This window comes from Natator depressus, chromosome 4 (assembly GCF_965152275.1).
Source record: "Natator depressus isolate rNatDep1 chromosome 4, rNatDep2.hap1, whole genome shotgun sequence".
NCBI lineage: Eukaryota > Metazoa > Chordata > Testudines > Cheloniidae > Natator > Natator depressus.
Window position 1 is genome coordinate 58,120,415 of NC_134237.1, and position 27,193 is coordinate 58,147,607.

The following is a 27,193-nucleotide window of genomic DNA, read 5'->3' on the forward strand; positions in this document are numbered from 1 at the left end:
ACTGTGTGTAACAATGTCATCTAGTGACTCCCACCATAACAGTATCAGTACAAATAATTACCTGTTTCCCACATCTTATCAAATGTAGATATTATTTATAATATACGTACCTATTTATTATGCCTTACTTTCCCTCCTCCCCAAAAATATGTACTTTCCTACAATTACAGTGAAACCTCATTACCCTGTTAATCAGCAGGTCTTATCCTGAAGCCCTTACTGTCAGAGGCCACCACAAGACTACTCACATGAATAAGACTACTCCTGGGAATTCTGGCTGCAGGATGAGATCTCCTGTGTTCCGTTATTGACAAATATTGTGGATTGTTGCATCATTTTAAGTGGGGTATGATGATTATGGGTTCATCTGTAATGTACTGTTTGTTTCCACTCTTGTATAAAGCATGTGCTTTCAGTTACACTCCTGGAATACTTAAGACAATGGGTTGAGCTACAGACAATAATACAATAAATATTTCTGTATCTATGAAGCCACAGTTGTCAGCAAAATTAATGCAACATCGAGGTCAATATTTGGTTTTCATTTACTCAGACGAATCAAAGAGAAAGATAAGCTCTGACATGCAATTAAAAAAAACCCCCAAGGTATGGAAAAAAGAAGTAGGGTAGGATGGATATACGCTGAAATATGATCGAAACGTACAAGAATTCCCCCGGGGTCACACTTGAAATTTGAAGCATCATCCTTCTAGCTCCACAAACTTTCAGTAGCAACTTCCCCTGTGCGTTTCAATGATCCCGTGCAATTAGTAAACGCCTGGAGCAGGCACGGCAGCCGCCCAGTTCCTTTACGGCGGGGTGGCACGCTTGCACGAGGGCAGCCTGAAGGGGGCGCAGCAGCAGGGGACGCTGTGGTAGGACAGCTTCCACCTCAGCCCCGGCTCCTCCTCCCGCTGTTGGGAGTCTGGGGCTCGAGGTGAGTCACACAATCGGCCCGGGCTTCCTAGTTACACAAACTTTATTGTTGTTCCCAAGTTGCTGTGGGGGCTATTGAAAGGCTCTGAGCCCCCCCGAGTTGGAGGTGCCGGTGTAACCCCCCAGGGGTAACAAAACACAGCCCCGGGGGCTGCAGAGGACGGCGCCCTGTCCCCCGCTCCGGCTCCTCCCCAGCGCCGGAGGATTATTGCTTAACAACCAGGAGGGATTTACCTGCTGCTCTTGGGAGCTGCCTCCTCCTGCCCCTCCCGCGGCGCCAGCTGAGCCAGAGGCGGCCGCCTGCATCTCCCCTCTTCCCGCGGCTGCCGAGCCGCCCCCGGGATTCCTCCGGCCCGGGTCACAGCGGAGAGGGGGGCCCCAGCCAGGTAGGCGCTTTACTCGCTCGTTTGGCGAGCGGCGCCCACGTGTGTGTGTCGGGGGGGGCTATTCTCCGGGGCTCCCCTGGCCTGGGGCGGCTCCCCGCGCCCGATACGGGCCCGGGCACAGGGCGGCGGGGCGGGCCAGGTGCTGAGAGGGGGGACGCGCGGGGACGGAGTTGCCCCGAGGCGTGTGGTGGTGGGTCTGCAGGGGATGGGCCCCGGGGCAGGGCGCTGGCCGAGATCCCCCGCCGCCCGCGAGCTGGCCAGGGAGGCGGCGCTGCGCACTACTCCGCGCGCGCGGAAATGGCATGCGCAACTCCGGAGCCCGAGCGCGGGCCCGCGCTGCACTTGGGCTCGGGAGCTCGTCACCTGCGCCCGTGGCTGCTGGGCGGCGTGTGGGACGCGCTGCCGCTGGCAGCACGGAGGGAGGGCGGGGTCGGCGCCGCCGCTTTGACCTTGTGTGTGGCAACAGGAGCGATGCCTCAGCCCAGCCCCGCCCTGCCGAACAAAACCGGCCTCCTTCAGTCCGCCCCCACTTGGGTGCGTGGTGCCGGCGGCAGGGACAGAGCCGAGGCTGGTGAAACATGAGGGCGCTTTTCTACCGCCTTTTGTTTGTTAGAGCTCGGTGCTCATCATTGTCCCATTTCCCAATGGATTGGACCGACTCTCTAGCTTCCCCCAGGAAGGGCTGTGCTGTTGACTGTATCTCATTAGGAAGTTAGATCTCCTCTACGAATAGCAGCCGGAGGACTGATGAAATTATATAGGTCATTGGAAATAATTCCCTCTTAAGCGCCTTTATCTTCTTGCTTGAAGGGAAGAAAGGTTTCCCTCTTTTAATGCAAACCGCCTGCTTTTGCAATGTAACTTGCACAGCCTTAGCCACAAACTTCTCTGATAGCAGAGACACTGAGTACTGACTATTCCTCTGCAAATCACCTAGTACTGGATAAAAGAAAATACTAATTTATTTCAAAGATTACTTTCACAGTATAAACGTAATTCATACATCTAGAGCATTTATACCACTATTTGTTAAATTACACAAGAGATTATTGCGTCGGTTAATCAGTTTTCTCCCTTTGGGAGCTGTTTTCTGTTTGTTGTTTATGTTGTAATACAGTTTTTTTGTTTGTTTGTTTGTTTTTGCTAAGGAAGTTCACATCCCATAGCAGGCTGTTTCCACATTTCTTTTTGTGGCTTACAATCCCCACCTCTTCCCAGACTGAACCATAGAGTACAATACTTTATAGAGCTAAACTGCCTGAGAATGTGGACCAGTTGATTGGTCTGTCCTGATAAGGTATTTCCTGTGTTGCCCTATTATTAAAGGAACACTGCCAAAAATGTTTGACAGTATGTTAAAAATCATACTAATGTGTGACATTTCTTCTATCAATCGTTGTTGCAGGTGACACCTAAGGTCCTGGCCCTGCAACATGCTCCACAGATATACATTGTTGTGCCCATGTGGAGGCCCATTATCTTTAATGGGGCTCTGCATTGGCACAAAGATCTGCCAGCATGGAAGAGCTTCCAGGATCAATGGCTATGATTTCTATAACTTTGTGCATTTGGCAGCATTATAGTCTTTTTCATGTTTTCCCTTTATGATTGGTTGGTTTCCCTTATTTGCATGGATTTCTCACCCAGCAACAAAGAGCAGGAAAACACTTAAAAATAGGTAAGCGTGACCGTAAAATCCCCAAAACAAGTAGGTAGGGCCCTACCAAATTCATGATCCATTTTGGTCAATTTCACAGTCATAGGATTTTTAAAAGTGTAAATTTCATGATTTCAGCTACTTAAATCGAAAAATTTCACGGTGTTGTAACTGTAGGGGTCCTAACCCAAAAAGGAGTTCTGGGGGGAGGGTTCACAAGGTTATTGTGTGTGGGGTTGCGGTACTGCTACCTTGACTTCTGCGCAGCTGCTGGTGGCGGCTCTGCCTTCAGAACTGGGCAGCTGGAGAGCAGCAGCTGCTGGTTGGGAGCCCAGCTCTGAAGGCAGCAGAGCCACTGCTCGCAGCAGCACAGAAGTAAGGATGGAATGGTACGGTATTGCCACCCTTACTTCTGCACTGGATTGCCTGCAGAGCTGGGCATTCAATTAGCAGCCGCCATCCTCTGGCTGCCCAGCTCTGAAGGCAGCAGTGCAGAAGTAAGGGTGGCATGGTATTGTATTGCCACCCTTACTTTTGCGCTGCTGCTGGCAGGGGGCTGCCTTCAGAACTGGGTGCCCAGCCAACAGCCACCGCTGTCCAGCCACCCAGCTCTGAAGACAGTGCAGAACTAAGGATGGCAATAGTACAACCCCTCTAAAATAACCTGGTGACCCCCCTGCAATGCCCTTTTGAGTCAGGACCCCCAGTTTGAGAAACACTGGTCTCCCCCGTGAAATCTGTATAGTACAGGGTACAAGCACACAAAAGACCAGATTTCATGGGGAGAGACCAGATTTCATGGTTTTTCATGGCCAAGAATTTGGTAGGGCCCTACAGATAGGGGAATTTGGGAGCAGAGGTTTGTACCTGAAACTACTTTGAACAATTACAAAAGACTAGATTTCTAATTTATTGTGCCCCTTTAAGTTTCCAAATCGTAGCCATCTTCCTCCCAGCTGAGCCAGAATGGACTTCTTCAGTAGCTGGCAGTGCTGCTCTTTACCTAGTTGGTTGCTGTTGAACAGTGCAAGACCCCGATCCTGCACAGTGCTCCATTCCTCTGTATCCACACAGTGTCCATTTAACTTCAGTGATTCATGCACCCACATGGAGTTGTTCACAGGATTGGAGCCTCACTTGCTGAGGACTTAAGGATGATGCCTCTACAGTATTTCCAGCTTTTGGAGAGAGGGGGGAAATAAGAGACAGAATCAAAATTAGGTCTCTTACCTACTAGTAATATACAAGGTTGGGCATTTGACCGGTCCATAAATAATTGGTGAGATGACCAGACAAATATTGATTAAAATATTGTCAAATGTCAAAAATGGTCCATATATCTTAAAGAACTGATTTATTGGTACAGTAACAAAAAAGAATAAGACTTTCTGGTTTCCAATAGGCTTAGCCTTATTTATACCGACTTACAAAAAACAAGTTTCTTAATTTACATATTTTAATTCTGAAAGTGCAAAACACAGTGAAATTAAGTTCTGAAAAATGGAAATATACATGATACAATCAAGACATTATGTACATCAGGAGATTCCTGCTGAAATGTTTGATGAGATTTGACTGTGGTCAAATAATAGTTGATCAGTTGACAGGTTTGCCAAGTCAAAGCAATAGAACAATATTGTTAGATCATCAGTTCAGTATTTCTGCGAATTTTGATAGAGTTCTGTGCTCATTTTGGATTATAATCTTGTGATGTTAATGTAATTTCTACAATAAAACTTGTAAAAACAAGTGAGGAAGAAATTATGGATTGGAAGGTGAAAAAATTTTTGATTTAGGCTCTGATCCTGCAGTTGGATTTGTGCAGATTATTCCATTTGTCTACACAATGTCCCATAAACTTCAGAAGGGCTGTTGTACACAGGTGCAGGGGTCTGCTGCTTCGAACTGATTTCTGGGACTAATTCTGTAATGTACTGTGTTTTTTGTCCATTGCTAGTTGGGCTTCATGTATGTAGAGGTTAGAGAGAGGCTGGAGGAGAAGAAAGTGAAAGAGCCTGAAGTTTGGAAGTCTGTCTCTCAAAGTACAAGAGGTTGCAAAGGGAAACTATCCCTTTGATACATTGCTGTGGTGGAGAATATGGTTGCAGTGCAGAGTTGCCAGAACCCTAAAATGCCTTTCTCTGTTGTTTTTCTCTAGAAAGATTTGCTCAACCATTTTCTACTACTGACATTTTTTTTTATCTATTTATTGAACAAAAGAGATTGATGAGATGTGTATGGAAAAAAGAAGGGAGTTTATAATTTGTTTTGACTTTGGAAGCTGATTATAGTTTTTCCTTTATGAGTTTGCTATTTTCATTCTGAATTTTCTGCTTTGGATTTCACTGCATCTGTATCTTGGTCCTGGCTAAATTACAAATTATTAAAAATAAAACTGTGGGTTGTATTTGTTTTCTTTTTTTTTAAATGGCATCAAGCCTTTCTATAGGCTTCCAGTCTAATAACTGAGAACTCAGAAACTGGGAAGACAGCTTCTGACATTGATTTGTTGGAGTCTGTCACACCAAATTTGAATTTTAAAATTCTGTATCTGCTTTTTCCTTTCAAAGGAAAGGCTAATTATGCCTCGGAGTGCATATTTGTAACTGTTCAGGTTTACTGACTTCTTGTTCCCTTGGAAGCTAAACTTTTGAAGCTATTCACTTGAGAAGTATTGAGGTCTTTTCAATATATAACACAGCTCTTAAAATGTTTGATTTATGTATACAAATATTGCTGCTCTTACCTTTGAATATCTTGTACTATTACACTACAAACACCACCTCAGCCACTCTCACAGAAAGTCTTATAGCACAATCTTTTTTCAGCTCTTGGTGGTGGTGTGGAATATAGGCTACCCCTTATTTGAGTTGCATACTCCGATATTTAACGTGATATTTAACTCTAATCATTTGGCTTGGTGTTCATCCTGGGATAACCTTATTGTGGCTCTTGCATTCTGTCTCAGACATAACTCATCCCTGTGCTAAGTGAGCATTGGCATACCGTTCCCACATTTAGAGCAAAGATAGTGCCCCTAGTATAGTTGGTACACGCTCGTTTTTCATTACCCTTTTCTCAGGACACTGTCCTCATAACCCTTTGTCTCAGGGGTTGACTCTGCTGTGGTGGGGGTGTGAATTGCAGAGTAAACCAAAATGTTGCGCTCTAACTTCTCTGTGTGACACTGTTGGTGTGAACTAAAAGTTATCTAGTTCATGTTCAAACCCAGTGTAAACGTAGTTCTGTTTGAAGAGGACTATGTTAATGTGACCTAAGTACTTTTTTAGTTTGCACCTGCAGCTTCCATGCAGGGCAGAGTGCAAGCTTAGAAATCAAATCAGCACAATGCCCCAGGATGGCGGGACTGAGGCAGGCTCAGGATCTGGTCCCCCTTTCTGGGGTCATGAAGTAATTTTTGTTTTCAGAAGGGGGTCGCGTTGCAGTGAAGTTTGAGAACCGCTGGTCTAGAGTGGACACTCCTCAAACATTTGTTCCAGGACACATAGGATACATGCATATCTAGGTAAAAATTCTAGTACAGATATAACCAAGAGGTGGTATATGTTTTTAATCATGTTAACTCAATTAGATTAATGCGATTGAAAAGCCCCAATAAGATGCAGGCTTCTATCGTGGGCTACAACATAGCCAGCTTCAAATTCAAGCCATGGTGGGAGTGGTAGAATTAGGCTGACTGCTGATGTTTTAACTGCTATGTGCTCTGGACCTGCTTTGATTCTCTGATAAGTTCCAGTGACTGCATATAAAATTTCATGTTTTGCATGAATTCAGAGCAAACTTGCATGTTTTTAGCTGTACTTTTGAAGGGCTGTAGTGAGAGATGGGTCAGGATCTGAAATTTAAACTGAAATGTCGCATTTCAGTGTTCTAGAACTAGTGTATGTACCCTAAAGTAACATCGGAAACTAATAAAATAACTAAACTTTTTGGTTAGTTTTAAGTTTTATATTAGGATGCAACAACTTAAGTATTAAAAATGAATAACTGTTGTAAATGCAGCTATATTTTTGGACCTATCTCCAGTTTGGTTTCACATATTGTAGTTATTAGTTCTAGGTTTCATTGTGAGCATATAAAACTTACTCAGTTTATGAGGCTATGTCTACACTACAAAATTCAGTCGATGCAAATTAAATCACCATACAGCCGCTGAAGTTTGTATATTGTTTGGGCATGTGCAGACTTGGCTGCTTGTTTTGGCACTGTGCATGCATCAGTGTGACATTGATGGAAAGTGTGGTACACCCTGCAGAGGTATCCTACTATGCCCCTCACCGCAGTGTGGCGCCATGCCTTTTGGGACACTTGCAGTGCTTTGTGGGATAGTAGTGAGTCACCAAGAGACTTCTGAAAGGTAGGGGTTAAGTTCCCAACATGCTACTTTCCACATCCCATAATAATCTCCAAATCTCATAAATGTGATGCCATTTTTTAAAACCCCCACTGTCCCATGGGGCTCATTTCAATGTCTTGGATCTCATCAAGGAAAAACATCCCAGTGGTTATAGCTGCTGGTTGTGTCCTGCATAGTATCTGTGAAGTGAATGGGGAAACGCTGCTGCCAGAGTGGAGGGGAGAGGTTGACTGGCTCTTGTCTGTTGAATCTGAACAGCCAGGGACAAGGGCTATTAGAAGAGCCAACCATGGAGCTATGTGACTGAGGGAGGCTTTAAAGGAGCATTTTAACAGCAACAGTAGCGTTCTCTGTTGATTTTCATGAAACAGAGTTTGTCTTGTGTATTCTATAATATTCTGCATGTTTCTATGAATTCTCTAATGCTTGGTGTACATTTACAAATGTGGTTGATTCTTTGCCTCCTGCTGCTGTTTGTTCTACAATGCTTGGTGTGAACTAATAGACATAATCTGGCTTTACAAATATAGAGCTTTATTGTGTGCACATCAGCAGTTAACAAAATTAGGGTGCAAACACACAAACTGAGGGTGAACCACAGTTTACAATCCCCAATTGAAATGGAAGTAAACAATAAACATTTTTGTCCATGTTTGTAAACTGTAGCTCTGTGCAGTCCATTGTGGCTACATACATACACACCAATCTGTGGTTTTACAGGTTAGTATATGTCACTTTTTGTGTCTCAGCATGGAGTGCTAGGGGTAAGAATGTATATTGCGGTGCCACATGTAATGTGTGTGTGTTTGGGGTGGAAGCAGGTGTAGAAGGCAGCAAACATGGAGTTCTCCTATGACTGCAAAGGCTGCTGAGTCTAGGTTCTTTGGACCTGTAGGTCAATCATGGTCTGAAACACTTGGGTTTGCTGCTTGAGCAAACCCATTATGCCCTGGAGCATTTCCCACTGCACCTCCCAGTCCCTCAGCCTGTTCTCCAGCAACAGACCTCTCTATTCTCTGTCTTTCTCCATAGTCTCATTATGAAGGGCCCTCCAAGCCCTTGTATCACAGTCTGAGGTAGCTGTAACTTGGAGGACCTCTGGTACATATCCTCCCTAAACTTCTCCTCTTGATTAGGGTCAGACATTAAGATGGTGTGGAGGTGGGATGACAGATTCCCCCTAAAAGTGGGGGGGGGCCACAAGGCCCTGCCCCATCTGTGGCCCTGCTCCTGCTGCGGTAAGCGCTGCCGGGGCCCTGCACCCTGAACCCCCTCCTGCACCCCAATCCCCTTCCCAGCCCGGAGTTCCCTCCTGCACCCAAACTCCCTCCCAGAGCCTGCACCCCCTCCCACACTCCACCCCCTTCCCCAGCCCTGAGCCCTCTCCTGTACCCCAAACCCCTTATCCCCGGTCCCACCCCAGAGCTCACACCCCAGCCGGAGCCTGAACCCCACTGCCGCACTCTGAATCGCCTGGCCCCAGCCCAGAGTTCCCTCCTGCATCCCACCCTCATCCCTGGCCCCACCCCAGAGCCCGCACCCCCAGCTGGAGTCCTCACCCCGCACCCCAGGCCGGAGCCATTTCCTGCACATTGAACCCCTCATTTCTGGCCCACCCCAGAGCCTGCACCCCCAGCTGGAGCCCTTACCCCCCTCCTGCATCCCAACCCCCTGCTCCAGCCCGGTGAAAGTGAGTGAGTGAGGGTGGCGGGAGACCGAGCGACGGAAGGAGTGGGGATGGAGTGAGCAGGGTCAGGGCCCCGAAGAAGGGGTGAGGAAGGAGCGGGGAAGGGGTGTTCGGTTTTGTGTGATTAGAAAGTTGGCAAACCTAGGTAGAAGGTCCATGGCTCCCCACAATTGCCTGGGTTTCCTGGGTTGCTCTTATCTGGGCCAGGTTCCAGTTTCCGACCTGACTGTGGGGATGGGCAGGCAGAAGAGGAGGGGCCAAGGGCCGGGCCTGTGGTGAAAAATGGACAAGCCAAGCTCATCCACTTTCAAAAAGTGGGAGGGCTTTGGGGGGGGCCCTGTTCCAGTGCCCCAGGTGGGACACCTCAATGCGTCCACACCAGAAGTTGCTGATATTAAAAAAAAAAAAAAATACACCATTAGATTTTACAATCACAATGGAAAGGGAAAGCTAAGTCTCAAACTCCCTTGTATTATTCCTAAAAATATCCTTAATAAGAAATTCTTTTTGACATTTTAACTTTGGAGCCCCTAGCTTCAGCTCAAACCGTGGCGAGTATGACCTGGCTGGGAGGAAGGGAGGTGCTCTGATGCAGGTAGCTGCCACGCCTCCTGGCTTGAAGAAGTAATAACAAGCACCAAAAACTTGGTTTCCATCATCAGCACCCCCACTATAAATATTGTTCCAGCACCCCTGTATGTAGCTATACAGTTTGGCCCCTCTCCCTGGGTACAGGTATTGTGAAGTGGCAATGAATATATTTGCACTATTTTAACAGGCAGTGATTTGGGGGATGCGGGGAGGGCTGCTGTCTCACTCCTTTTCTAGCAACATACCAGTAAAGGAATGAAAAGTCAATACCTGTCTTAACTTGCAAAAGCACCAAGTGCCATTTTTAAATGGGGAACAAAAGCAGAGGAAAGGGGGAGTAGAGATGAGGTCTTAATGAAAGGAAAAACAAAATTCACATTTTAAGATTAATGCATGTACGCGCTTACCCACGCTTCCTTCCCCTTCATCACCAGGCTCACCTACACTTGTCAGCCAGGACTGACTCCTGGGGAGTTTCAAACAGTTCCTGGCTTGCAGCATGGTTGGAGTCCCCCGCTGTGTCTTCCTCCTCACAGGGTTCTCTATCTTGGGCTCCTCCAAGATAGCCACACTTGTATGTGGGGCACTGATGGAGTCATCACCAAGTATGGCATGCAGTTTGTTGTAAAGCAACAGGTCTCCAGGGCAGGATAAGATCTCTTATTGTTTTCCCTTGCTTTCTGGTCTGCCTGGCATAGTTCCTTTGTTTTCATGCAGCATTGCTGCTGATCCCTGTCATGCCCCTTTGCCAGCATCCCCAGGGCAATCTTCTCATAGATGTCAATATTTCTGTGGCTTGTCCGTAGCTGGGCCTGCACAGCTTCTGCTCCCCACAATCTGAGGCAATCCAATACTACTTTCCTATTCCAGGCAGCTCTGTGTGTGTGGAGCTGGCATTGTTTGTTCGTTAGGCAGGGCACGCAACAAAGGTAAGCTGCTCGGTGTGTTGACCAAGGTGGGCAATCAGGAAAAGGCATTTTAAAAAAAACACATAGGGGTTTTAGAAGATGGGGCAGGCTGCCAGTCTCTGCGATCAGGGCAGTGGAGTTCAAAACTTTGAACTGAGTGTTCACTATTGCAGGGATAGAGGCATTGTGAGACAGGTGCTGGAGGATGGTTAGAGTTTCACAAGTAATGCAGTGTCTATGCTGAAACTGTGTCAACCTTAGTAGGGAGAGGTGGTTCTATTACATCGCCTTACCAGGCCACTTACACTGATGGGAAACCAATGTTAGCGTAGACACGTGCATAACTAGGTCAATGCAAATGGACCTACATCAACTTTACTTTGTAGCGTAGATCAGGCCTAATTAAAAAATGTCTTTCTAACTACTAGGTATGTGTACTCAACCTGGGAACTGAAAGTCAAGCTGTGTTCTTTTTGCTTCTTACTACCAGTAGGAAAGATTTTGTCATTAGAATGCGGTTGATGATTTTGGTTTGTGATATGGAAGGCAGAAGAAAATTCAGCTTGGTTCTTCACTGCTGTACTGGCATTACAGCATTAACTGCAGTAGAAATGTTTGAGAAAGTAAGCAGGTAGCTTGAATATGCACAGAAAGCAGTTATGTTGAATAGGAAGGTTTATTTTTATAATTACACTTCAAAGCTGAAATGCCTTGTTACATTGGGACAACTTATTGTGCTACACATGGTGATGTTTCTTCTTTAATCATGTGTGTAAATCAAATAAATTATGCTTGCACATCAGAATATAGCCTATGGTGCATAATATTATAAGGCCAAATCATACCCCCTAAGAAAAATCCAAGGAGGACCAAACTAAGCCCTGTAAAGCTCATCTCTTCGAGCTTCTGACAATTATCCTTCTTAGAACTGGTCTGTGCATGAGGTGGGGGTATGGATTCCAAATCCCACATGGATCTATCGAGGAAAGGAAATTGCACTGCCATAGTGGTGCCTTGCCTCCCCTCCTCCGCCTGCCAACATGGCTCCTTTTAGAAGATATGCCAATTATTTTCTCCTCTACTTGTGCAATACCCTTCTCTTCTCGGAGAGAGGTGCAGCTGGGGAATAAAAGTTAATGGCTCCCAGAGTGACATTCACAGGCCTGCTGATAGCAATTCCAGGCCCCAGAACAGAACAGTCAGTGGGCCCCCAGCTCGTGCGGGCGCAGTCCGCCTGACATTTGCGTGGTGCTGTGCCTGCGCTAACTGATGCCCGGCTAGATGCTGCCGGCTGTGCTGATGATGCTTGGCAAGATGCCAGCTGCGCCGCTGGGCATACTCTTCTGGCACGGCCTGGGCTTCCATGTGCCCGCCCGGCTGCCTTCACTAATGCCGGTACCACCCGGCGCACACCTAGGAGCCCTGCCAGAGGAGACTAGTGGGAAGGACACAAAGAGAGGCACCAGCTAAGGGGGAGACACGTGACCCCCTGTGGCGTAACCCTCCCCATATGACTCCTCCCAGCCTGGGCCCCCACGCTCTACCCCATCCCATGTTACCTGGGCGGGGGGCTCTGTCCTCCTGCTGCGCCGGCCCGGCTCCCCCTGTCTGCTTGGCTGCTCTTCTGGCAGCCGGGCTCTGGAGCCACTCCCAGACGCTGCCTGGTTCAGCACAGCAGCTGTCTGGGAATGCACCTGGCTGTGACAGCAGCAGGCCACCCCCACCAAGGCTCAGTTTCTGGGCATGGAGAGGGCTGCTGCTGTCACCACACCATGCCTTGCCCAGGCTCAGATTCCCGGGACAGGAGCCGACTCTGAGCATGCCGGGGAGGGCTCTGGCTTGCTCGGCCACTGTCCCTAGAGAAGCTGAGCCCCAGAGCAGCCGCTGCGCCGGACAGCGTGTCTGGAAGAGGAGAGGCTATGGCCCCGCCCCTTCCTCTCCCAAGCTGGGGCTGGCTGCTAGGATGAGTGCCCTGAGCAGGTGTCTGGGGAGGGCAGGTGGCTGACCCTTCCTGTCCCCCTCCCCCCACGGCGTTGCCTCTGAGCCCTGTGGCCCACCTGGGTGATTTAAAAGCAGCAGTGGCCGGGAGCCCCTGGGCTGTTTTAAATTGACTGGGCTCCATTTCTTTGCCCTCCCTTCTTCCCTCCCCCCACCCCCAGTCGGTGGGCCTGGACATTCAGCTGTGTGTATGCCCACCTGTTCAGAAAGGTGGATGGTGTACACAGTAATTGTTCCCAGCTTTGCTGCTAAGTGACTACCTACTCACCCAAGTACCCTTGGAACACCTATGGCACAGATTTGCTGCAAGAGGATTTCACATGCTTGGAGGTTGGGGTCAAGAGGAATGGTGGGTTCCACTTTTCTGTGGCTTTTGGGACTCTTCCCATATTACCTTTCTTTGTTCCCCTTTGTACCACTTGCCGCAGGGACGCGTAAGACAGTGGCTCTCAACCTTTCCAGACCACTGTACGTTTCAGGAGTCTGATTTGTCTTGTATAACCCCAACTTTCACCTCCCTTAAAAACTACTTGCTTACAAAATCAGACCTAAAAATACAAAACGGTCACAGCACACTATTACTGAAAAATTGCTTACTTTCTCATTTTTACCATATAATTATAAAATAAATTGATTGGACTATAAATATTGTACTTACATTTCAGTGTATAGTATATAGAGCAGTATAAACAAGTCGTACGAAATTTTAGTTTGTATTGGTTTCTCTAGTGTTTTTTATATAGCCTGTTGTAAAACTAGCAAATATCTAGATGAGTTGATGTACCTCCTGGAAGACCTCTGCGTACCCCTGGTTGAGAACAACTGGTGTAAGACATAGCTTTGTGCTCAGCTCTAAGCATAGCTCTGATGCTTGCAATTTCTAACTGCAACAAGTGTTGTTCAGAGTAGCATATTTTTCCTTTGATGCAAATTCCTAACATTTGTTAGTATTCATTTATGTGTGTGTGTGTGCACTTAGTGGAGAATGCCTTGTGGTTTCAAATAAATTATTAGAAACTTCATTAGTTTCTTAAATGTTTTTGAATGGTGAGGAACTAGAATGATTTCATAGTCATAATATTCAAAATTGAGAGAGTACTGCTTGGACATTTCCTACTGTTGCTGACACCCTCAGCCCTACCAATGCTGACAACATTGCCGATAATAATTGCAGACGTGTTAAACATGATGGTGATTAGATCTGCTCTGAGAAGGGTTAGATGGCACAACGTTTAAAACACTGGTGACAGCCTGCGGTCAGTCTCTGCTAGTTTCCCAACTTGGTAATGCTATTTGCTGTTAGCTGTGGCGAGATGTGCTTTTGCAAAATTTCTCTAAGCGGATGAGGCCTGAGGTTGCCTATGCACATGAAAGCAGACGAAGCCTTTGGGGCCTGGAAAATTGCTAACTTTGCCTTCCATTGAACAAAGTTTAGATGCTCCTGGTTTAAATGAATAGCCCTTGATGGTTTAGAGGGTAAGTGTGTGTTGGATCAATTGTGTACAGTTTAAATGTCCTTTATCTTTTTCTTCTTAGAACCCCTATAATCACCCCTTTGAAAAAAGCAAAGCTTTTTTGGAATGGTGTATTTACTATGATACAAACAAAAATAATTAAGACAGTTTAACAAAATGCGTTTGTGATGTATTGCATTTGTCACCTAATGATAAACTGTTTTTTAAAAATGAGAATTTCATGGATCTATCTATGATTATTAATCTAGCAGCTTTATAAGTGTATTTGGAAGGATTTCCATACGAGGGCCATGTCTGTGCTACAATGCTGCAGCTGTGCTGCTGTAGCACTGTAGTGTAGATTTTTCCTACAGCAAGTGAAGGGTTTCTTCATTTGTGCTAGGTAATCCACCTCCCTTAGCATTCTTCCATTGACCTATTTGCATCCACACTGGAGTTTAGATTAGCAAAGCTATGGCACTTGAGGGAGCAACGTAGCTAAGTCAATCAAAATGTTAAGGCCTAAATGACTTCTGTTGCAATTCAAGTCATCTTGGTAAAATGAGTTGTGAACAAAATTGTTTCACTGTTAGGGTACAATGAACAAGGTGGATTGATTTAAATCACCAATTTTAATCATGACTGAAACCAGCAAGCAGGAAACCTTGATTTAAATAATTTATTTTAATTTTGTTTTGCATTTTTACTTCTTAGTTAGTTTCCTAAAGAGAGATGATTCTCATTGGTTGTAACCTCTAAAACTTGTTGATTGGCAACTAAATATAGGCTTTACACTGAATTTGGTGCATTGCTATTTCTATACGCATTGATTTAAGCAATTATATAGCTTAATTTACATTTATTTAGATTCATAATAAAAAAGGTAAAAATTAAGTTTAGAAAATGGTGAATGTTGCATTTCTTAGTTACTAAATGATTGTTTTATTTAAATTTATTTATGTCAAGGTCTATTCATATGGAAACTCAAAATCAATTAAAAATGCACAAAAACAGCAGTAGTGTTTAGTAAATAAAGCTATTTTAAATGTGCTAGATAAACTTTATTTTCTTATGTATCAAAACATGTTTTGCATTTAAAACTAACTTATTAGACAAAGTAGTGAGTGAACTGAACTGATTCGTTTCTGGTCACCATCAGTGTTCCCTTTAATTTTTTATGTCAGTGTGCGGAATGAATTTTGTTATGTGCACCAATATGGAGGTGATGTGTGACACATCAGCTTCATATTGGTGCACATAACAAAATTCATATGGTGGGGGTGGGGCTGAGGGGTTCGGAGTGTGGGAGGGGGCTCAGGGCTGGGCAGAGAGTTGGGGTACAGGGGGGTGAGGGCTTTGGCTGGGGGTGAAAGCTCTGGGATGGGGCCAGGGATGAGGGGTTTGGGGTCCATGAGGGGGTTCAGGTCTGGGGCAGAGATGCGGGGGGGCGGAGAGGGGTGCAGGCTCTGGGGTAGGGCCAAGGATGAGGGGTTTGGGGTGCAGACTGTGGGGAGAGAGAGGACTCCCCCCAGCTCTCTGTCCCTGCAGCAGATATGGGCCGGGGCAGAGCGCCTCTCCCCGGCTGCGACAGCTCTGGCCAGACTGGGCCAAGAGTGGGGCTCCTCTCCCTGGCAGCTCCAGCGGGCCTGGGTCTGGGCCGGGCTGAGGGAGGGGCTCCTCTCCCCTGGCCATGGCAAGTCCATGCTGACTGGCGGGGAGGGGTGCCTCTCCCCGCCTCAGCCCCTGCACGGGGCTTAATAGGCAGCTGCACGGCCGTGCAGCTTATTGGAAACTTAAGTCACCATATCCTTCAAGATTTTTAGAAAGAGTAGATCTCATCCTCTCATGCTTAGTTTTGATTAATAGACTGGAAGAGGAAAAAACAGGAAAGTTTGTTTTCAACTCCTAATCAGATTCTTAACTTTGAATGAACTAGTCATTGAACTGAACTAATTGAATAAACTGAAATGAAGAAGATATCTCTCTGTACTTGCAGAATAGGCTACTGCTGTCAGAAGCTGGTTTAGCAGTTCAACAAACTGTTTCCAGGTGCTTAGACAAACCACTGGAAGTCACTAGCTTTCTTCAGTAGCAAACATGTACTGTTTAATACTATTTTTTGTAAATAATTTTAAATGATTTTAATAGATCATAATAAGTTTAGGCCTTAAGTTGTTATAACTTCAAATTTAATTATAAATAGATTTATTTTTTTTAAAACTGTTTTTTAATTTATATCTGATTTAAATTAAAAAAACAGGTTTTTTTTGTTCCTCATAGGTTTGTATCCACCCTGACAATCAGGTAGCCTGTATTCTCTACTAGTTGGTATAAATTACAATGTAATATGTTGGCTAAAACGAAGAATTCCTAGCAGAATCGGTGGCATATATTTTTGCATGAATGCTTCCCTCTAACCCTCAGTAAAGTTCAGCAGCACATGGCTTGAGTTACTTTATTTATGGATGAGTTGTTTGTTTTTTAAGTTGCATGAATTAAAGATATAGAAAACATGATCTGATTCCTTCTGATGCCAACTTAAAATGTAAAAGTGATAATGCTTCATATTTCAGTGTTATCGTAGGAAGTTTTAAGCTTTCAATCACTTATATACAATACTCACCGCTGGTCTCAGCGTCACCTTAACACAGGGGCAGGCAAACTTTTTGGCCTGAGAGCTGAATCGGGTTTCGGAAATTGTATGGAGGGCTCGTTAGGGGAGGCTGTGCCACCCCAAACAGCCAGGCGTGGCCCAGCCCCCATCCCTATCCCCCCTCCGCTTCTCGCCCCCGATGCTCCGCCCCCACCCCCCCGGGACTCCTTCCCCATCCAACCCCCTCTGTTCCCTGTCGGCCCTCCTGGGACCCCTGCCCCATTCTTCCCCACACCGCTCACTGTCCCCTGACTGCCCCCCACCGCCACTTCCAACCCCCCCCTCCTTCCTGACTGCCCTCCCAGGACCCCTGCCCCCATTCAACACCCCCTGTTCCCTGCCCTTTGACCGCCCCGACCCCTATCCTCACCCCTGACCACCACCCCAAACTCCATTTATCCAGTCACTGTATACCTTTCCTATGGAGTACCTGCACTGGACATCCATCACAAGGAGGCGCCAGCAATTAGCTTGGCTGCCTCCGCACCAAACCACCCTACTCCCTATTCAACCTCCCCTGCCCCCTCACCACCAGCCACGCCACCACGCAGCACAGAGCACCGGGTCAGGCCGGGCTCTGCAGCTCTGCTGCCCCAGGAGCTTGCTGCCTGGCCGCCCAGAGCATTGCTCCAGCGGCGCAGTGAGCTGAGGCTGTGGGGGTGGGAACAGTAGGGGGGTGGCCGGGAGCTCAGGGGCCGGGCAGGAGGGTCCCACGGGCCGGATGTGGCCCACCTCTGCCTTAACATCTGCCTGTGTAGTGCATCAACTAGTAGAAAGTCAATGTTCTTTGTGAAGTAATGGCAGCTGGAGACAACATTATGTTGTAATGGCACCAAGGCAGACTGGATCACATGGCTTTAGGTCACATGGGCTGCTGTTGAGCTGTGGATAATTGCAGTAATGCTGTGAGGTCATGGAATGTTGAGGTTGAATTAATGCCTTTTAAACCTAATCCGTTGCTATTTTTAATGATTACAAGAAGTGGTATTTGTCCAGAATTTTTGGCAGAGTATGTTTAAATATTCAGAGATAACATGAATTTTACATGTTGGTTAAAAACAGGAATGTTTGGGATTTGTGGGATGAGAGACTTGAAAAAGCTACCAGACACCTACTAGCAGGAGGAATAAACTAACTCTCCAGAGGTAGCTATAACAGTCGAACAGCCCCACCAGCAAGGTCTAAAGGGAACACACAGGTGAGAATCCCTCATCTCACTAGCTGGGGTCCCAGAGTGGGGCAGAGGTGGTTCACCTGTTATCCCTGGAGATAGCTTGGAGACTCCATCTTTGTGTCACAGTATATCTAGCAGATGCATGATACATTTGGAGTTTCGTAATCTTTCTCTAGTTGCTGGATATGGTAAATAACTTTTTGTCTCTAGCTGCTGTGAGGAAAGGACATGAAAGAGGCCTCTTTTATACTAATCTTCTAGTTCTTCTCCCCACCTGCAAATTTGATTTTTCCAATAGCATCATGAAATTGTGGTAGCAAACATCTTGACAATTTCACTTCTTACCACAGGGTTCTGAATAACGGAGTAAAATAGTAGGGTCTTATTTTCAGTTTGTTGTTACTCAGCAAAGCTATGAGCAACAGCAAAGTGCTACAGACTCAGGAAATCCACACTGCATCAGTTAATCTTTGAAATTTGAAGTGAATAGATATATTTACATTCCATCTAAAAACTTATATTTTTTCAGGCTCTCGTGCTGGGGAAAGCTTCTCACTGGTAGCTTGGCAGAGTGGACTTTTAAAGCTGTGTGTGAGAGAAGGAGGTAAATACTTTGTCTCATTTTTGTGACTATCAAGTTTAGCGGTAAGAAGAAAAGGAGTACTTGTGGCACCTTAGAGACTAACAAATTTATTTGAGCATAAGCTTTCGTGAGCTACAGCTCACTTCATCGGATGCATGCAGTGGAAAATACAGTAGGGAGATTTTATATACACAGAGAACATGAAACAATGGGTGTTACCATATACACTGAAACGAGAATGATCAGGTAAGGTGAGCTATTACCAGCAGGAGAGAGAAAAAGTTGTAGTGATAAACTTTGTAGTGATAATCAAGGTGGGCCATTTCCAGAGTTGACAAGAACGTGTAAGGAACAGTAGGGGGGAAAAATAAACATGGGCAAATAGTTGCTGGTGGGTCGCATAACTAGTTTAGCAGTGAAGCTGTAGCTTTAAAACTGTTTGCAAGTAGAGATAAAATATACAGGACTGCAAAAGATTCTACACTTTAAACAATGTATGTACTTAACTATTAATGAAAATCAGGTTCATTGTGGTGGGATTTTCCCATGGGTGGGTGTGTTTGTTTTTTTAATTGTTAATTACTGTGCTATATCCCATATATAAAATTAAGTGGAATATGTGCAAAAAAATTGATCTATTTTACTATTCATGTTTCAAGGTCCACCTGTGGTTCTTTTGTTTACCATGTTTCAGGTTATAATGTGTATTTTGGTATTTTTGTGGTGGCCGTGTGTGTGTGTATGTATTTCTACCCAGACAGATGTCAATATTTTCTTCCAAGGACAGGACGTTGCTTGGTTCAGCGTATATTACTGTTCATCTTTCCTAGCGCTAGCTTGGATGGTGTATGTTATAGAAAAGGGACAGTTGAATCTCTAAGGAAAGCTTTCATTTTGAGTGTAATTCAGTATTCTCTTATGGTGATACTGTGGGCTCAGAGTTTATTGTGGAAAAGGGAACAGGTTATTGCTTTTTTCACAGAAATGCTACTACTCCTTGGTCCCTCTCCCTTTTCCCCACCACCATCCCCCAAATCCTTGTTGTTATAGTTATTCTATTATTATTAGAATTATTATTATTATTTTATTATATTAAAGTTGTTATAGTTTCCTATGTCTTTCATATTAAAGGAAGAAAGTGAACGAGGAAAAGGTTTTGACTTTGACTAACCTTATAGAGTTTTATCTGTCTTATATTTATCTACTCTACGTGACAAGTCTGATCGGCATTGAAAATCTGACCTCTCCCACCCTCCGCCCCCAGTCGCAGTTCAGCACCTAGTATTTCAGAATACTGGTTGAATCCAATGTCTTACAAATATAAAAAAAGTAGACATTACTGTGATTAACACATTTCAGTATATTAAACCATAGGTGAATTCCTGGCCTCAGTTAAGTCAATGTCAAAATTCCATTGATTTTGTGAAATGCGGCTTTCGCTCTGTAACTTTTTTTATAACTAATGTAGTTTTTCCAGTCTCCAGTATTTCTATGAATTCTTATTTTACTCTTTTATTTTTTCTGCTAAGGGTGGTGTGTCATTCAGTGCTCCAGTTTAGAAAATGTGTATGTATTCTTCTCAATGAGTGTGGGGTGTTTTCGTTTTGTTTTTTTAAGGTACCTGCAATTTGGCGCACTCCAAAAACAAAATATTTTCTCTTAAAAGTATATTAGATGAGCAAAGTCCATCCTTGGTAGGGATGATTTATCAGTGTGTAAAGAGGAGAGAAGCCAAAGTATCCAATGGTAGCCAGAGGCATGGAAATATTTTTCCACCCCACTAGTGCTTAAAATTTTTTTTATGAGATGAATGAGAAATGGTAAAAGTACACACTGGCAATATTGCCTGATAAAGATTCAGGTTTCTGGAGCCTGGAATAGCAAGATGAGTGCCTGAGAAGTGTTTACTTAGTACCACTTCAAAAAGCACAATTATATCTTCTATATGACAGATAAAATCATTAGCAAACTTTTTCTAATAAAATTATGCAGCTATCAATATTGGAATCTCTTTAAGTCAATCAAATTCTTCTCTGAATGTCCAGGAGGCATGATATGTGTAGGTATACAGTAACTCCTTGCTTAATGTTTAGTTATGTTCCTGAAAAATGTGACTTTAAGCGAAACGATGTTAAGCGAATCCAATTTCCCCATAAGAATTAATGTAAATAGGTGAGGATTAGGTTCCAGGGAAATTTTTTTTCACAGGACAAAAGACATTATATATATATATGTGTGCATGTATATTATATATACACACGCGCACACACACACAGTATAAGTTTTAAACAAACAATTTAATACTAGTACACAGCGATGATGATTGTGAAGCTTGGTTGAGGTGGTGAAGTTAGAGGGTGGGATATTTCCTGGGGAATGCCTTACTACTAAATGATGAACCAGTAATTGGCTGAGCTCTCAACTCTACAAAGCAGCATGAAGAGAGGGAGGGGAGACGGCATGGGAGACAGAGACACACACCCTGTGTGTGAGAGAGAGATGCGCATTGCTCCTTTAAGTACACTGACCGCACTCTTACATACACTGCCTTTTTAAGTTAATCAGCAAGCTGAGACAGCAGCTGCTGCCAGGAAGCTCCCTCCATCCTGAGCCCTGTCATGTGTTCCCCCCTGCTCAAGGAAGATGGGGTAAGCGGGGTGCAGGAGCAGGGGGGAGGGGGATTATCCCCCCTCTCCCTCCCCCCGCCCCCCACAGCAAGCAGGAGGCTCGGGGAGCAGCTCCAAGGCAGAGGGCAGGAGCAGCACTTGGCAATGGGGGAGGGACAGCTGAACCGCTGGCAATTGATAGCCTGCTTGGCGGCTGCCGCACAGGAAACTTAGGGGAACGGGGAGCTGAGGGGGGGCTGCCTGGGTCCAAACCCCCACCAGCTAGCTGCAACAGGCTGCTCTTCCTGCAAGCAGTGGACAAAGCAGGCGGCTGCCAAAGACGTTAGAAGGGAGCATTGTACAACTTTAAATGAGCATGTTCCCTAATTGGTCAGCAACGTAACAACAAAACAACGTTAACTGGGATGACTTTAAGTGAGGAGTTACTGTCCCTGAGCTAGCTCACCAGTGTAGAGGCAACTGCATGTGAAGTGACATAGGATTGTTCTTGGATAGCCAGCCTATCTGGGACTGTAGGTAAGTACTTGGGTGACTAGCCTTGTTACTGCAACTATACCATTATTTTTAGCAAGCTAGCTCTATCAAAACTAGCTTGGTTTTGCCTACTCGTGCTGTCCTGATCGTAGTGTAGACAGATCCAAATTCTTCAGATTTTTGTTTTACCAATAAACTAAATTCAGGAACTTCTAAATTCGACAGCATTGAATATCATTTGGGTGCCATCATGATCCAAACTGTGATTTGTAAATTGGTGGAAAACATAGTGAATCTCCAGAAACTAAAAAAATGCTGTTTGGTTGATTAACTTTGAAAGGAACTGTACAGTTTTTAGTTTTTATCCATTCAGGAATAATTTCTGTCCTCCTTAGTCAGCATCTAGGGCAGGGGTGGGCAAACTACGGCCCGCAGGCCATTTTAAGCTGGCCCTCGAGCTCTCTCTGGGGAGTGGGGTCTGGGGCTTGCCCCGCTCCGGCGCTCCAGACAGGGTGCTGGGTCGGAGGGCCGCACCACGTGGCTCCCGGAAGCCGCGGCATGGCCACCCTCCAGCTCCTATGCACTCCAATGGCCCTGCTCCAATGGACCCCTCCAGCACTCCAATGGGAGCTGCAGGGGCAGTGCCTGTGTACGGGGCAGCATGCAGAGCTGCGGGGCCGTGCCTCTGCATAGGAGCCGGAGAAGGGACATGCTGCTACTTCCAGGAGCTGCTTGAGGTAAGCACCCCTGAGCCCCAACCCCTAGCCCTAATCCACCTCCTGCCCTCCGAACTCCTTGGTCCCAGCCCAGAGCACTCTCCTGCACCCCAAACCCCTCATCCTCATCCCCGCCCCAGAGCCCGCACCCCCAGCTGGAGCCCCAACCACCTCCTGCACCCTAATCTCCTGCCCTAGCCCTGATCCCCCTCCTGCCCTCTGAACCCCTTGGTCCCAGCCCAGAGCATCCTCCTACACCCCAAACTCCTCATCCCCACCCCAGAACCCGCACCCCCCAGCTGGAGCCCTCCCTCTTCCCCACCGCCCCTGCAGCCCACTCCCCCACCCCAGCCTGGAGCCCTATCCTGCACCCTGAACTCCTCATTTCTGGCCCCACCCTGGAGCCGGCACCCCCAGCTAGAGCCCTCACCCTCTCCCACACCTCAACCCCAATTTTTTGAGCGTTCATGGCCCTCCGTACAATTTCTATACCCAGATGTGGCCCTCAGGCCAAAAAGTTTGCCCACCCCTAACCTAGGGCCTATTATATTGCGGTTCTTTGTACAGATAATAATGATTAAAAGATACGCAAATCAGTCAGTGGTGGATTACCATATGGGCCAATGGGGCCCATGTTCTAGTTTTGGAGGTCTGCTGGACTCTACTGTTGGTTGCTCTTAAAAATATGCTAAAAGGCTCATCTGTTTTTGGCCGACTTAACTCCAGACACTTGGGACCCATGTATGTGGGCTTCCAGCCTGTTTTCCTCCCCACAAAAAACAAACAAACACAAACAAACAACCTCCCCCCCCGCCCAATAACAAAAAAAAAATAATGCTGGAAATTTAATTCTTTGGTTGGTGAAGGGGTTTGCTTTCTGGCTTCTGCATTTCCTTCTGTGCCATATTCTTTGGTTTTGTATGGCTGAGTACTTTGTCTTGTTCCTTCCCCACTACCCCCTTTTGGTTAGTTGCCCAGTGATAAACAATTTGCAAATGGGTCAAAAGAAAATACCAAATTGGACTTTTGTAAGTCATCGTGTTGAGGACTTCATTTGCTTGTAAACAAAGTAACCTTTGTATTATAATAGCATGTAGAGGCCCCAGTTAGAGTTCAGGGCCTATTTTCTTAAGTGCTGCAGTGAAGTATATAATCTTGTTTTATGACCAGTCTTACCAGGATATGAGACAAACATATGGGGGAGGGGAAGTTGTAACTGATGTTACAAGTAACACCCGCCCCTCAGGATAACTACAACTGAGCAATTAGAGAAACTAAGCATAAACCAAGTCTTTTTTATTGTGGGCATTTGATAGCACTTTGAATAGTGACAGTTTTAGTGTTTTGCTGCTCCAGTGTTTTAGTAGCGGCACCAGAGCTGAGATGGAAGAGTCAGCAGGGCCGGCAGACATGTGCAAAGACAGATGAGAAGAAGGGATAGGGTTGCCAACTTCCTGATTGCAGAAAACTGAACATCCTTGCCACAGCTGAGGTCCCGCCCCGCTCCATCCCCCCTCCCTCCATTGCTCGCAGGCTGGGGCAAAGGGTTGGAGTGCGGGAGGGGGTGAGGGCTCTGGCTGGTGGTGTGGGCTCTGGGGTGGGGCTTGGGATGAGGGGTCTGGAGTGCAGGACGGGGCTCTGGCCTGGGGCTCGGGATTAGGGTGCAAGCAGCGGGTGAGGGCTCCATCTGGAGGTGCTGGCTCTGGGATGGGGCCAAAATGAGGGGTTGAGGGTGTGGGAGGGGGCTCAGGGCTGGGGTTGGGATGCAGGCTCCAGGAGGGAGTTTAGGTGAGGGAGAGAGCCCAGGGCTGGGGCAGGGCGTTGGGGTGCGGAAGGGAGTGAGGTGTGCAGGCTCTGGGTGGCACTTACCTTGGGCAGCTCCTGGAAGTGGCGACATGTCCCTCTGCCTCCTTGGCAGAGGCATGCAGCCAGGGGCCTCTGTGCACTGCCCCTGTCCTTAGGCACCGTCCCCATAGGTCCCATTGGCTGAGTCACCAGAGCTGCCAGCATCCCTTTTTGACCAAGCATTCTGGTTGAAAACTGGACGCCTGGCAACCCTAAGAAGGGATGGAGCTCCTGAGCATGTTTCTTGGTGCTCTTGACCTTGTGTGAAAGAGCATCAGTGGGAGGCAGAAAAAAAACCTTAATTGTTTTTAAGAACTTTTAAAGGAGTTTAAAAAACCCACTGAGGACATACTATTTAAAGGGTACTCAATCAGAAAACTTAACTTTTTGAAATTATCTGGGTTGATGCTGTCCCTTTAAGTTGGTATTTTTCCCTCCATGCTACGTGTGGGTTTTGGGAAGTGGGAGTTCTCTGACAGAGACTGTATTGAAGGGGGCCAGAAGAGGACTGTAGGACAGAGAACCAGCTGATGGCTCTGGACTTGCTATGAATCTAGATGGAATCAGCTAGTTTTGAGGTCCAAACCTTTTCTGGAAGGCAGAAGTGATGTGACGGGTTGGGGAACCTTGTGACATTTTCTGTCCCCTATTTGGGTAACTTCTACATAAAGGGCAATTGGCACAAAGATGTGAATCCGCGCCCTTTTTATTTTTTTAAAGCTACGGTGTATCTTTTTAAAAAAACCTTTCTGAAACAGAATAATAATTTTAATACATTGCTTCTAGTGGATACAAATTAACAGGTTCCTTATTTTAATTTATTTTGGTCTTCTAGGGCAGTGGCTCTCAACCTTTCCAGACCACTGTACCTCTTTCAGGAGTCTGATTTGTCTTGTGTATCCCCAAGTTTCACCTCATTTAAAAATTCTTGCTTACAAAATTAGACATAAAAATACAAAAGTGTCAGAACACACTATTACTGAAAAATTGCTTACTTTCTCATTTTTACCATATAATTATAAAATAAATTGTGGCCCCCAGGTCGAGAAACACTGATATACTATATAAAGCGGCATAAACAAGTCATTGTCTGTATGAAACTTTAGTTTATACTGACTTTGCTAGTGCTTTTCTTCTGGCCTCTTATAAAACTAGGCAAATATCTAGATGAGTTGACATACCCCCGGAAGACCTCTGCATACCCCTGGTTGAGAACCACTGCTGTAGGATATCCAGGGGTTGAAGAAAGAGACAAGTCTCCTCTTTCTCCACTCTTGTAAACTTTGTGAATTATCTTTTAAATTGTTTGTACTGCTAATGCAAGTAAATGGCAGCTGATGATAGAAGAGTTTGGATAATTGTGTGTTATCTTCATAATCCATCTCTGCTGAGAAACACTTCAGCTGATAGAGGAAAACTAGAGCCTCAGTAAATTCTGGGAAATCTTTTCCTTACTACATGAACAGACAAAAGTGGAATCTGGTGCTTGATACTCTGTTGTAGGGCTGTAAAATACAAACTCTGCTGTATAAGGGTAAAATGTGCCAAATGAACATGAGTCCATTCCCCAAACAGCTTACAGTCTCAAGGAATGAGAGGATAAAGATTATAATGACCCTAAACAGAGCGGGGTGTGGCCTTCAGATCTTGAATGCTTCCTGGAATAGGTGGCACCATTTTGAGAAAGGATGTTGGACATAAATTGCAAGGTTGCCATAAGGATAAGGGGAGACATGAAAGAAGTTGGAGGTGGGCAAAAGAGTCCAGGGGAAGGGGATTTTGGCTCGTTTCCAAAGTGTGGGAATGGGAAGTAAGAGGAGAGACCTGTATAACAAACCAAGTTTTAAATTGCCAGTAGCATTTATATAGTTTCCAAACTTGTGTTAGGCACTTAGATAGATCATGCAGATAGAGGAGTGAGGGAAAGGAAGTGATACTTTTAAAAATGTCATTAGTTCCTATTATATTTCCAGTTTGAATTTGAAACTGATTTACATTATTTCTCTAGCTTTACAATTAAACCTGTTTTTCCCAACTGTTGTCCCCTCACTCGTTATTTTTAGGGCCCTACCAAATTCACAGTCCATTTTGGTCAATTTCATGGACATATTAGTTTAAAAATCATAAATTTCATGATTTCAGCTATTTAAATCTGAAATTTCACGGTGTTGTAATCGTAGGGGTCCTGACCCAAAAAGGAGTTGTGGGGAGGTCGCAAGGTTATTGTAGGAGGGGTTGTGGTACTGCTACCCTTGCCTTCTGCGCAGCTGCCGCCAGCGGTAGCTGGAGGGTGGTGGCTGCTTGGCAGGAGCCCAGCTCTGAAGGTAGAGCCAGTGCCAGCAGCAGCGCAGAAGTAAGGATGGCATGGTCTGGTATTGCCACTCTTACTTCTGCGCTGCTGCCTGCAGAGCTGGGCCCTTAGTTAGTAGCCACCACCCTCCAGCCACCGAGCTCTGAAGGCAGCAGTGCAGAAGTAAAGGTGGTATGGTATGGTATTGCTACCTTTACTTCTGCACTGCTGCTCGCGGAGCACTGCCTTCAGAGCTAAGCCCCTGGCCAACAGCTGCCATTCTCCGGCCACCGAGCTCTGAAGGCAGCACAGATGTAAGGGTGGCATTACTGTGGACCCCCCCCCAACTCCTTTTTGGGTCAGGACCCCCAATTTGAGAAATGCTGGTCTCCCCCATGAAATCTGTATAGTATAGGGTAAAAGCATACAAAAGACCAGATTTTCACGGTCCATGACGCCTTTTTCAAAGCCGTGAATTTGGTAGGGTCCTAATTATTTTATACCACTAAATATCCTGCTTAACCAAATTGCCCTCTGTTACCTCAGTTCCCCTAAAAACCAACCCAGGGTCACACTTGTATTAGTTTTATTACGATGCCGCTGTTGGGTCAGACAGAAAAGGGATGGAGCTTATTCATACATGCACACATTCACTGCATTCATACCCTCCTGCACCCACACACTTACACAGGTGGAGAGTTACCGGAGACAGCATGGGAAGCCGAGAAGCAGAAGCATGGTAGATCTGGTTTGTCCGCCTGCGGTCATGGATCCGGGCCGGTGAGCAGGTCAAGAAGAAGCAGGGGGCTTGTGTGCATGCCTATCGCCATGCTGGA

The 27,193-nt window shown here is 45.9% G+C and overlaps 1 protein-coding gene across 1 annotated transcript in view; it reads left to right on the forward strand.

The window, feature by feature from the left end:
• Positions 1 to 1,224: 1,224 nt before the first annotated feature.
• The window catches only part of FHIP1A (FHF complex subunit HOOK interacting protein 1A), a 136,483-nt gene continuing 110,514 nt past the window's right edge, over positions 1,225 to 27,193 (forward strand). Inside the window, exons 1-2 of the mRNA XM_074950984.1 lie at positions 1,225 to 1,322; positions 18,352 to 18,426. The gene's annotated coding sequence lies outside the window, so the exon portion shown is untranslated. The remainder of the gene's footprint in view (positions 1,323 to 18,351; positions 18,427 to 27,193) is intronic.